Consider the following 9933-nt stretch of genomic DNA (forward strand, 5'->3'; position numbering starts at 1 on the left):
CGAGGAGCAGGGCTGCATAGTAACCCATGCGGCTGTTAGTCCGCTCCGTGGGGAGGATCACTGTGGGCTCACAGGCTGCTAAAAGGGTGCAGTGGGGATCCACTATCACCTTAGTACTACCGAGGAATCTTTTGGATGTAAGTGACAGAAATTCAGTGCAAATTGAGAAAAACAAACAAACAAACAAAATATCCAAGGGAATTGTTTGTTTGTTTTAGTGTTTCAAAACAGGGTTTCTCTGTGTAGCCTTGGCTGTCCTGGACTCACTTTGTAGATCAGGTTGGCCTGGAACTCACAGAGATCCACCAGCCTCTGCCTCCCAGAGTGCTGGGATTACAGGTGTGCGCCATCGCACCTGCCTGGTATTGATGATTTTTAATAGAAAGGCCAAAGGCTTGGTTTGGGCACAACCAGATACACTTTCTCAAAGACACTGCCAAGAACATATCTCTAAGACCTTTTTTGGTGTGTGTGTACTTCATGCTGGGAGACTCTTTCCTGTGTAGACGTCATGATTCTGCCTTATAGTCTCTTGAGTTAGCTTCCTCAAGAGGAAAGTAACATCCTCTTTCCAGTAGTTTCAGTTCTGGTTGTATTTGATTGAACTTTCTGTGACAAGTAGACAACTGTTTCTGATTGGTTAGCTTTAGGTCATGTGGCCATCTACCTAGCCATTTTGAGGAGGGGATGTGGTGGTTTGAAGGAGACCGGACCTCCTAGGCGCATCTGTTTGAATACTTGGTCCCCAACTGGTGGAACTGCTTGGACAGGATTAGGAAGGATGGTCTTGGAGGAGGTGGGTGAGTGTTGAGATTTCAGAAGTGTGCTGCCAGGGCGGTGGTGGCACACGCCTCTAATCCCAGCACTTAGAAGGCAGAGGCAGTGGATCGCTGTGAAACGGAGGCCAGTCTGGTCTGCAAAGTGAGTCCAGGACAGCCAGGGCTGCACAGAGAAACCGAAAGTGTGCTCTCTACCTCCTGCTTGCTTGTGGATCACAATGTGAACACTCAGTTCTTCCTGCCCTTGCCTTTGCTCAACCATCTTGCTTTCTAACCCTGTGAAACCATATGCCCGATTAAATATCTTCTCTTTTATAAGTTGTGTTAGTCATAGTGTTTTGTCATAGCAAGTAAAACCCTAATTTATACGGAAAGACAATTCCTCCATAGAAAAATGGAATGGTGCTGGGAGTGGTGGCGCACATCTTTGATCCCAGCACTTGGGAGGCAGAGGCAGATGGATCTTTGTGAGTTCAAGGCCAGTCTGGTCTACAAAGTGAGTCTAGGACAGCCAAGGCTACACAGAGAAACCCTATCTCAGAAACAAACAAACAAACAACAAAGCAAAACAAAACAACAAAAACCAAAAAAGAAAGAAAGAAAAAAATGGAATTGCACTAGAGTGGGAGAGATGGCTCAGTGGTTAGGATCCTGGGCTGCTTTCCCAGAGGACCTGGGTTAGATTCCTAGAACCCATGTGGTAGCTCACAGCTGTCTGGCTGGCCTCATTCATTCCTTTATTCAATGTTTATTTATCTAGAGATTGCTGTGTGCCTGGGAGATGGAAGAGTGAATCACACGGGCAAGATTCTGAAATTCCGAGTACCGGACAAGAACCTGTGTTTACTGAGATTTGCTATGTGTAAAAGACCTTCCAACCCCATTTCTACCCACCTTAAACAAAGAGAAAATGGGGGCCTTTCTCTCAAGGAATTTACAATTTTTTTTCTCTGTGTGTAGGCTTGGCTGTCCAGGACTCACTTTGTGGTCCAGGCTGGCCTTGAACTTGCACTGATCCACCTGCTTCTGCCTCCTGAGTGTTGGGACTAAAGGCGTGAGCCACTGCGACCCAGCTTATAATTTCTTGCAAGCACTGGCAGGTACAAGGCAGTGAGTTTGATCTTCAGCACTGATTTTTTTTTTTTAAACAGTGTATTGAGAAAGCCAACTAGTGATAAACACTATGAGCAAATGGCACATGCCCAGTCACACAAGTAGGAGACAGGGCTGTGATGAAGAGGAGGGCTGTGCAATGAAGAAAGACAATGGGTGTGGTGTTCCCTGGGTACTGAGCACTGTGCTCAGAGCTCTCTTTGTTTCTTGTTTTCTTGGGGGTTTTATTTATTTATTTATTTGGTTTCTCTTTTTTCAACATAGGGTTTCTCTGTGTAGCTTTGGCTGTCCTGGATTTGCTTTGTAGACCAGGCTGGTGTCAAACTCATAAAGATCCACTTACCTCTGCCTCCCTGAGTGCTGAGTGGTGCTCAGAGCTTTCTAAGCAGTATCTCATTTAAGTCCTATAAGCCTAGGAGGAAAGTGGTCTGCAGAGGCTCAGAAAGGTGATGTCAGTGGCTCAAGACACATAGCAAGAGACAGACCCACAAAGTGAACACTTGAACCTTGGTCTGTCTGGCTTGGGAGCGAAGCACATTTACCTATTATACAGTCCCAGGCAAGGGAGTTAGATCCAGACACAGGCATGTGGGGACAGTCAGCAGGTGGGCTCTAGTGTTTCCTGTGTGAGAAAGGCTTGCTTGCTTTGCCTTTTCATAACACACAGCAGGCAGTCCCCGCCTTTGGGGCCAATGCCTGAACCTGACTCCAGAGTACTAACTGCAAACTGAATACCCCCCTTCCCCCCACTCACCCCACCCTTCTACCCCCATGTGCCAAATATGATAATAAGAACAGCAACAACAGCCAGGCGGTGGTGGTGCACGCCTTTAATCTCAGCACTCGGGAGGCAGAGGCAGGCAGATCACTGTGAGTTCAAGGCCAGCCTGGTCTACAAAGTGAGTCTAGGACAGCCAAGGCTACACAGAGAGACCCTGACCCGGAAAAAACAACAACAACAAATGTTTAGCCTATAATGATTAAAAGGAGGAATTAATGCCTGGAACTTAAAAGTTGGGGAATTCTACATAAGAAAAATCAGACTATCTGACAAGGGTCTGTATTTCCATGGCAACCATCTGCTAGTGCGGAGTGACAGCTGCTGTATATAGCCATGGCACTCGCTCTCCAGTGCCACAGTAGCTGCCAGTCCTCTTCATTATCCTGTGATGTTTGAACCAGAGTCACTCTAACCCAGCTGCAGAGCCCAGCTTGGATGAAGTGTGCATCTCCGGGTCCCAACCCTGTGGTCACAGCGAGGGGTGGGGGGGAGAAGGTCCAATGGCAGCCCTCCAGCAAGGCCTGTGCATCCTGGCGGGTTCTTACCAATAGGACTGTCACTGGGCAGACACTTTAAGAGCTGTTTAGTTCAAGGGAAAGGAAATCAAGGCCTAGAACCCACTTATCACACAGAACATGTAACAACCCAGGGTTTAGTCAGGGGGGGGGGGCTTCTACAAAGCAGACAGGGTCAGCATAGAGAGGACGAGGGAAGATGAATTCATTCAACGTTAAAAAAACATGCTGTTTATGAGTTGGACTGGGAAGGAGCAAGCCCCCCCTGCCTCAGGCAATAGGCTAAAAGGTGGTATCATTCCTCAGGAAACAGGGCAACACAAGTGGTGCGTGCTTGCAGTCCCAGCATTGGAAGTAGGAGAACTGTGACCCCCGAGTCTGCATTAGGGTACATAACGAGACCCTGTTTCCGGAAAAGGGGTGGGAGGGGGGCTCTCGGGATGAAGTTCGGTTCATAAACTGCCTGCCTAGCATGTGTGAAAGGCTGGGTCTGTAGATCCCCAGAACTACAGAAGCCAGGCTTGGGGTCATATGCCTGTAAGCTCAGTGTTTGAGGACTGGAAACATAAAGATCAGAAGCTCAGGGTCATCTTCAGCTATATAATGAGTTCAGGGTCAGCCTGGGCTACAAGAGAGCCAAGCCAGCATATGCCTTCAGTGGTTAAGAGCACTGTCTGCTCTTCCAGAGGTCCTAAGTTCAATTCCTGGCAACTACATGGTGGCTCACACCCATCTCTACCCTCGAATGCCCTCCTCTGGTATGCAGATATACTTGCAGATAGAGCATTCATATGCATAAAATAAACAAATTTTTAAAAATCTTTTTTTTTTTTTTTAAAGGCAGAGGTAGACAGAACTCTGTGAGTTCCAGGCCGGCCAGGGCCACATAATGAGACCCTATCTCAAAAAAAAAAAAAAAAAAAAAAAAAGAAAGAAAAGAAAACAAACAATGGATTGAGATTATAGGAAGGAAGCAGGTCTGCGGAGGAGATGGAGAGGCTGGTTTTGGCGATTTGGGTGATTTTCGAAATGTTGAGTTGGTGTCAGGCAGACAGGGCAGCTAGCAGGAGGAAAGTGAGGGCTTGAGCTATGGGCTAAGTTACTGCAAGGAGGAAGAGTCAGAGTTAGACAGGGTAATTGGGGAGGAAGGAGAGGCCTAACTGCAAGGCTGAGTTGTGAGGAGCAATGCTTAGAGTCTAAGAGTAAGTACATAGCACAACCAGGGCTAGAGCCCTCGCAGAAGCCCAGCAGGAATGGTTTTAGAGTGGCAGGATGTGGTGGCTTATGTCTGCCCTCATACCACCTGAAAAGCTGAGGCAGAAGGGTTGCCGTGAATTTGAAGCTGGTTTGCCCTACACGAGTGACACCCTGCCTCAGACCCCAAGGGTAGGGTTTGGGTGGAAGGCTCAGTTGGAAAAGTGCTTACTGTTCAAACATGTGTTCCACCCCAGCACCCACATAAAGGCGGGTGTGGCGGCATGTGCCCGTCATCCCAGCACCAGAAAGGAGGAGACAAGAGGCTCCCTGAGACTTTCGGGCCAACTAGTCTAGCTAAATTGTGAGGTTCGGTGAGAGATTCTGTCAATAAATAAATAAATAAATAAATAAATAAATAATGATGGAGCCAGGAGCGGTGGCCCATGCCTGTAATCCCAGCACTCAGGGAGGCAGAGGCAAGTGGATCTCTGTGAGTTTGAAGCCAGCCTTGGTCTACAAAGTGAGCCAAGGATACACAGAGAAACACTGTCTCGAAAAAAAAAAAAAGGGGGGCATGTGGGGGGTGGGGGGAGAGTTTTTGTCAAACCAGGGGAAGACGTGGCTGCTGGATAGAGACCCAGGTGTCACTGATACCTTACTCTGGGAAGTCCCAGAGCCTGGGAAGGACTCAGGTGTCAGGTGCCGGTTTGCTTGTGATGTCCGCAGCAAATGCTCATTGGAGGAACCCACAGTGGGGAGTTGTCCTAGGAGAAGGGCCCAGCCCTGTGTCTGGGTTTTCCCCTCTCTGCACTGAATTTCCTTGATTTCCCGATTATCTTGGGCCGGTTTTGCAGCATGACTCAGGGCCCTGAGCAAGTTTAGGCACTAGGTGTCACAGCTCTGCGGGTGGGGAAGCCTGATCTCTCCTGATAAGTGGGGAATTCTCATTAGCGACTGACAAGAGCACTACTGATGGGCCCCAGCTTCAGAAAAAGATTCTTTAAGCCTTTATTCTTAAATAAATTTAAAAATAAGACCATCGCCTAATCTCAACCTATGGGTCCTCACAGGTGTCGGTATCAGATCTCCTGTATGCCAGATGTTTACTTGTAACAGTAGCAAAAATTACAGTTAGAAAGTATCAACAAGCCAGGCGTGGTGGCAAACACCTTTAATCCCAGCACTCGGGAGGCAGAGGCAGGCGGATTGCTGTGAGTTCGAGGCCAGCTTGGTCTACAAAGTGAGTCCAGGATGGCCAAGGATGCACAGAGAAACCCTGTCTCGAAAAACCGGAAAAAAAAAAAAAAAAAAAAGAAAGTATCAACGAAGTAATTGTGGGGTCAGCACAACATGAGGAATAACTGTATCAAAGGGTTCTAGCAGCACTGGGAAGGTTAAGAACTGCTCTCTAGTGGCTGTTGAGAGACTGTAACGTCCCCTAGATAAGGCTCTGTGGCCTAGAGGCCCCATCTGTGAGGTGTGCTTTCACCTTTCCCCAGGAAGAAGTCGAGAGGCAGATGAAATGACTTGCCTAGGGCAGCTAGCAAATACCTACCCAAATCCCACGTCCATCCGGACCCATGCCCTCTGCTCTTCTATGAACATTTCCAGGTGACTTGGTCAAGCCTGTGGTTGAGGAACAAGGTGGTCATCCTTGCCAACTTCCCCCACCACCACCCCCCAGCCCCCAACATGAGAGTCTTAGGCAAATAATGGTTAGAAAACAAATCCTTTCCAAGAAGCAGCTTTTCTGCTAGGAGTCCTGCTGGCAAGGAAGAGGTGAGCCTCTAAACTGCTTCAGAGAATCCCATCACTGGAGACCCCTTTTGGTAGCCTCCTCTGCACAGTTTTGATAGAGTCTATTAATGTGAGCCGGGCATGGTGGTGAACGCCTTTAATCCTAGCACTGGGGAGGCAGAGGCAGGTGGATGGCTGTGAGTTCGAGGCCAGAGAGACCCTGTCTCGAAAAACAAAACAAAACACACACACACACACACACACACACGCAAACAAAAACAAAAACCAGTCTATTAGCTTCCCATGAACAGGCTCTAGAAGATGGATCTGGCATGAGCTTTGTCCTCTTCTTCCAGTCTACTTTCCTGGCCCCTCCCACTGGATGCCAACTGACACCCACTTTCTCTCTCCAGTGTCTCTGAGCCCAGGGCACAAGTATCCCTTTCTTCCTAAACTGTCCCTGGAGCTGGGAAAGTTTTGCGTACTGCCTGCCACTGTTGTCAGTGCACACTTCCAAAGGTTTCTGTGAAATTCAGGCTCCAGTAAACACTCGAGAAGGAGGAAGTAGGCCAAGAAATGAGTGTAAGATTGCATCAGGACTGACGCACACCCTGCCTGCTCCCCCACCCCCCACCCCCAGTCTCCAGAGAAGCCCTCCCTCCCTATGTGTGTTGAGGTGAGGCAGAGGGACGCAGATGGAGGCAGCAGGACTAGCCCCAAGCCTTCTCTTCACCCTTTGGCCTAGGGGGAGAGACTGACGCTTGTGGAGGGAGGAATGCTTGAGGGGGCTCAGATGTCAACTGTATCCTCCTTGACCTGGAAGAGATCTAGCTGACAGTCTGCAAGCTGGAGAGAGGGCAAAAGTGGACCGCCAAAGGAAAGGAGTCCAAAAAGGCTGAGATGCTGTGGTCAGCCAGAAGCTAGGCTCGGTTCATGAAACAGTAACAACAGTGAAATCCAGCTTCCGGAAACAGCTGGTCTGGGCTCTGCTGCAGCGGCAGCTCCCTCGTGTGTACTGACCCCGGTGGTTTAAAGTCCAATCTTACTGAATTCCAGCAACGCCCCCTCGGGATCAGTATGATTATGACCATCCCTTTACAAGACACCAGAGGTTAAAGTTCAGAGCTATCTAAGGTTCTAAGTGTGTGGTTTTTTTGTTTTGTTTCATTTTGCTTGGTTTTTGTTCTTTTGGGTTTTTTCGGGACAAGGTTTCTCTGTGTAGTCCTGGCTGTCCTGGAACTTGCTCTATAGATCAGGCTGGCCTCCTACCCAGAGATCTCCTTGGCTCTGCCTCCCAAGTGCTGGGATTAAAGGCGTGGGCCACCACCACCTGTCTGTGTTTTGTTTTGTTTTTGAGACAGGGTTTCTCTGTGTAGCCCTGGTGTCCTGGATTCACTTTGTAGAACAGGTTGGCCTCGAACTCACTGCGATCCACCACGCCTCTGCCTCCTGGAGTGTTGGGATTACAGGAGTGTGCCACCGTGCCCAGCTTGGGCTTTGTTTGTTTGTTTTATTGTTGTTGTTTTTTGTTTTTGTTTTGTTTTGTTTTGTTTGTTCTTTAAAACAGAATTTCTCTGTGTAGCCCTTGGCTGTCCTGGACTCCATTTGTAGACCAAGCTGGCCTCGAATTCTCAGCGATCTGCCTGCCTCTGCCTCCCGAGAGCTGGGATTAAAGGTGTGCACCACCATGGCAGGCCTCTTGGTGTTTGTTTTTAAGGTAGAGACTTGCTGAGAATTCCAGGCTAGCTTCAAACTCATGACCTTCCTGCCCTGGTCTCCCCTGTCCTGGGATTATAGTTAGGCACCATCATATTCACGGCCTTCTTTTCACCCTTAGCTCTCCTGAGCCCACACACTTAACTGCTAAGTGTTTGCCTTTTCCTAAGTCCTAGTTCAGGTTGTGTTGCATACCTTTCTGTCTCCCCAGGAAGTGAGAGAGCCAGCTTAGAGAGGCCTGGTGACCCGCTGAGGTACAATTTCTAGTTCAAGACTAGCCTGGGTTAGGCAGTGAGACAGAGTCTCAAAATTAAAATTGAGAAGACTGGGGAGGGGGGGTTGGTGGAGGAAAGGAGTTCAGCTTGGTAATACAGGGCTTGCTACCAAGCTTTGGGCCTTAAGTTCAATTCCAGGTACAGAGAGAGAGACAGGCACAGAGAGACAGAAAGAGAGAGAGAAGAGAGAAAGGACCTGCTTTGATGGTTTTCATGCTGGCTTTTGGTGTCATCTGCCCACTTGGCTTTCCCTAGGGACTGCCAGGGTTCTGTCCCTGACCTTTAGCTCTGTGGATCTGTTTGTACCTGGCCCACGGCAGGTTCCAATGAAGAAGCACGGGATTCCTGGAAGAGGTGCAAATGTGAGCCTAGATGCAGTGGGCTCCCTCTGAGCTGTTTCCGCCCTCTCTACTTCCATCCCGGGTCCCTTGGCCAGTGAGGAAAAGAAGGATTCAAGGACGCAGACAAGGGAGGTCAGAATCCTTTCCTTCTTCTCTCCTTCCATTTTCCCAGAAGCTGGGGAGAAATATGAAAACTCAACTGTGCCCTGCACCAGCCTCCGCCCCCGAGTTAAGGAATGCGAAAGGTGAGGAGTCACCATGGTAACAGCAGTGCCAGGTGTGTTGGTGAATACTTAGTGTCTGCAGCGTGGAAGGGAGGGCCTGCCCAGTGCCCGGCTGAGGAGCTACAGGGAGCCGAGGTTCGTTTGTCCTTCATAATGGGACATTTACGGGAGACTTTGACTTCTCCTTGCCTCGGCTTTCTTCTAAGTGGAAGGGGAGGGGGGACAAACGGTTTCCCTTCCTTTCCCACACACTCAGAGAGGTGCCAGGGGACCTGAGCATTCCCTTCAGAGCCATCGCTGGTCACGAAACCCCATCATCGCTTAAAATCGCTCTATTTTAAAGGTTTGTGAAAACTGCACCAAATTGATTTTCTCCCCCCATCTCTTCTATCTGTGATCTCTGTGGTCTCTTTTCTTCAGAGCTGCCTTTTCTCAGGCAGCAAAGCATGGATAGATGGGTACCTGAGGTAGTCTGCGGTTTAGGAGCTGAAATGTAAAGAGGGTTTTAGAGACTACCAAGTTCCTGTTTCCCTCCCGCCTTACTGATCACTTTTATATTTATTTTTACCCAGGATCTGTTGGAAGGGATTTGGCTCGAAGATTCTAAACTCTTTTTAGCTCCAGGCCTTCATCACCGCAGAGCAGAGAATTTTATAATCACAAAAGTGGGAAGAATCTGAGAAGTCCTCTGGCTCAGAGATCCTTCAATGTTTAGATTTTTTTTTAATCAAAACTGGAAAGTGAACGGAAGGTGGAGATGACCGAGGGCTTTCAGTCTGGGCTGAATACCAACATCAAACAGATCCTGTGCCCCAACTGTCACTTTACATTCCTATACCCCCCCAAAAAAGGAAGGTTACATTCTCTTAGTGAGGTGTCCTTAAACAGAAGAAATTTAGCACACAAGTGTACACACTCTAAACAAGGATGTGGTGGCACATGCCTGTAATCCCAGCGCTTTGAAGGTGGACGCAGAAGAAACAGGCATCCAAAGCCATCCTCAATGACACAGCAAAATTAAGGCCAGCAGCTGGGCCCTGAGAGGATGAAAAATACACTGCTCCCCCACCCAGATCTAGCCAATGGACAGGACATTCTCCACAGTCAAGTGGAAAGTAGGGACTGACTTTCACATGAACTCTGGTGTCCCCATATTTGACCACGTCCCCTGGATGGGGAGGCCTGGTGGCACTCAGAGGAAGGATAGCAGGCTACCAAGAAGAGACTTGATACCCTATGAGCATATACAGGGGGA

The 9933-nt window shown here is 48.7% G+C and overlaps 1 long non-coding RNA gene across 1 annotated transcript; it reads left to right on the forward strand.

The window, feature by feature from the left end:
- The first annotated feature begins 6837 nt into the window (after positions 1–6837).
- LOC127211861 (uncharacterized) lies at positions 6838–9399 on the forward strand. Its single transcript, XR_007833458.1, has 3 exons — positions 6838–7233; positions 8627–8699; positions 9251–9399. It is a non-coding gene; the product is annotated as an uncharacterized LOC127211861 (long non-coding RNA).
- The last annotated feature ends 534 nt before the right edge of the window (positions 9400–9933 follow it).

This window comes from Acomys russatus, chromosome 29 (genome assembly GCF_903995435.1).
Source record: "Acomys russatus chromosome 29, mAcoRus1.1, whole genome shotgun sequence".
Lineage (NCBI taxonomy): Eukaryota > Metazoa > Chordata > Mammalia > Rodentia > Muridae > Acomys > Acomys russatus.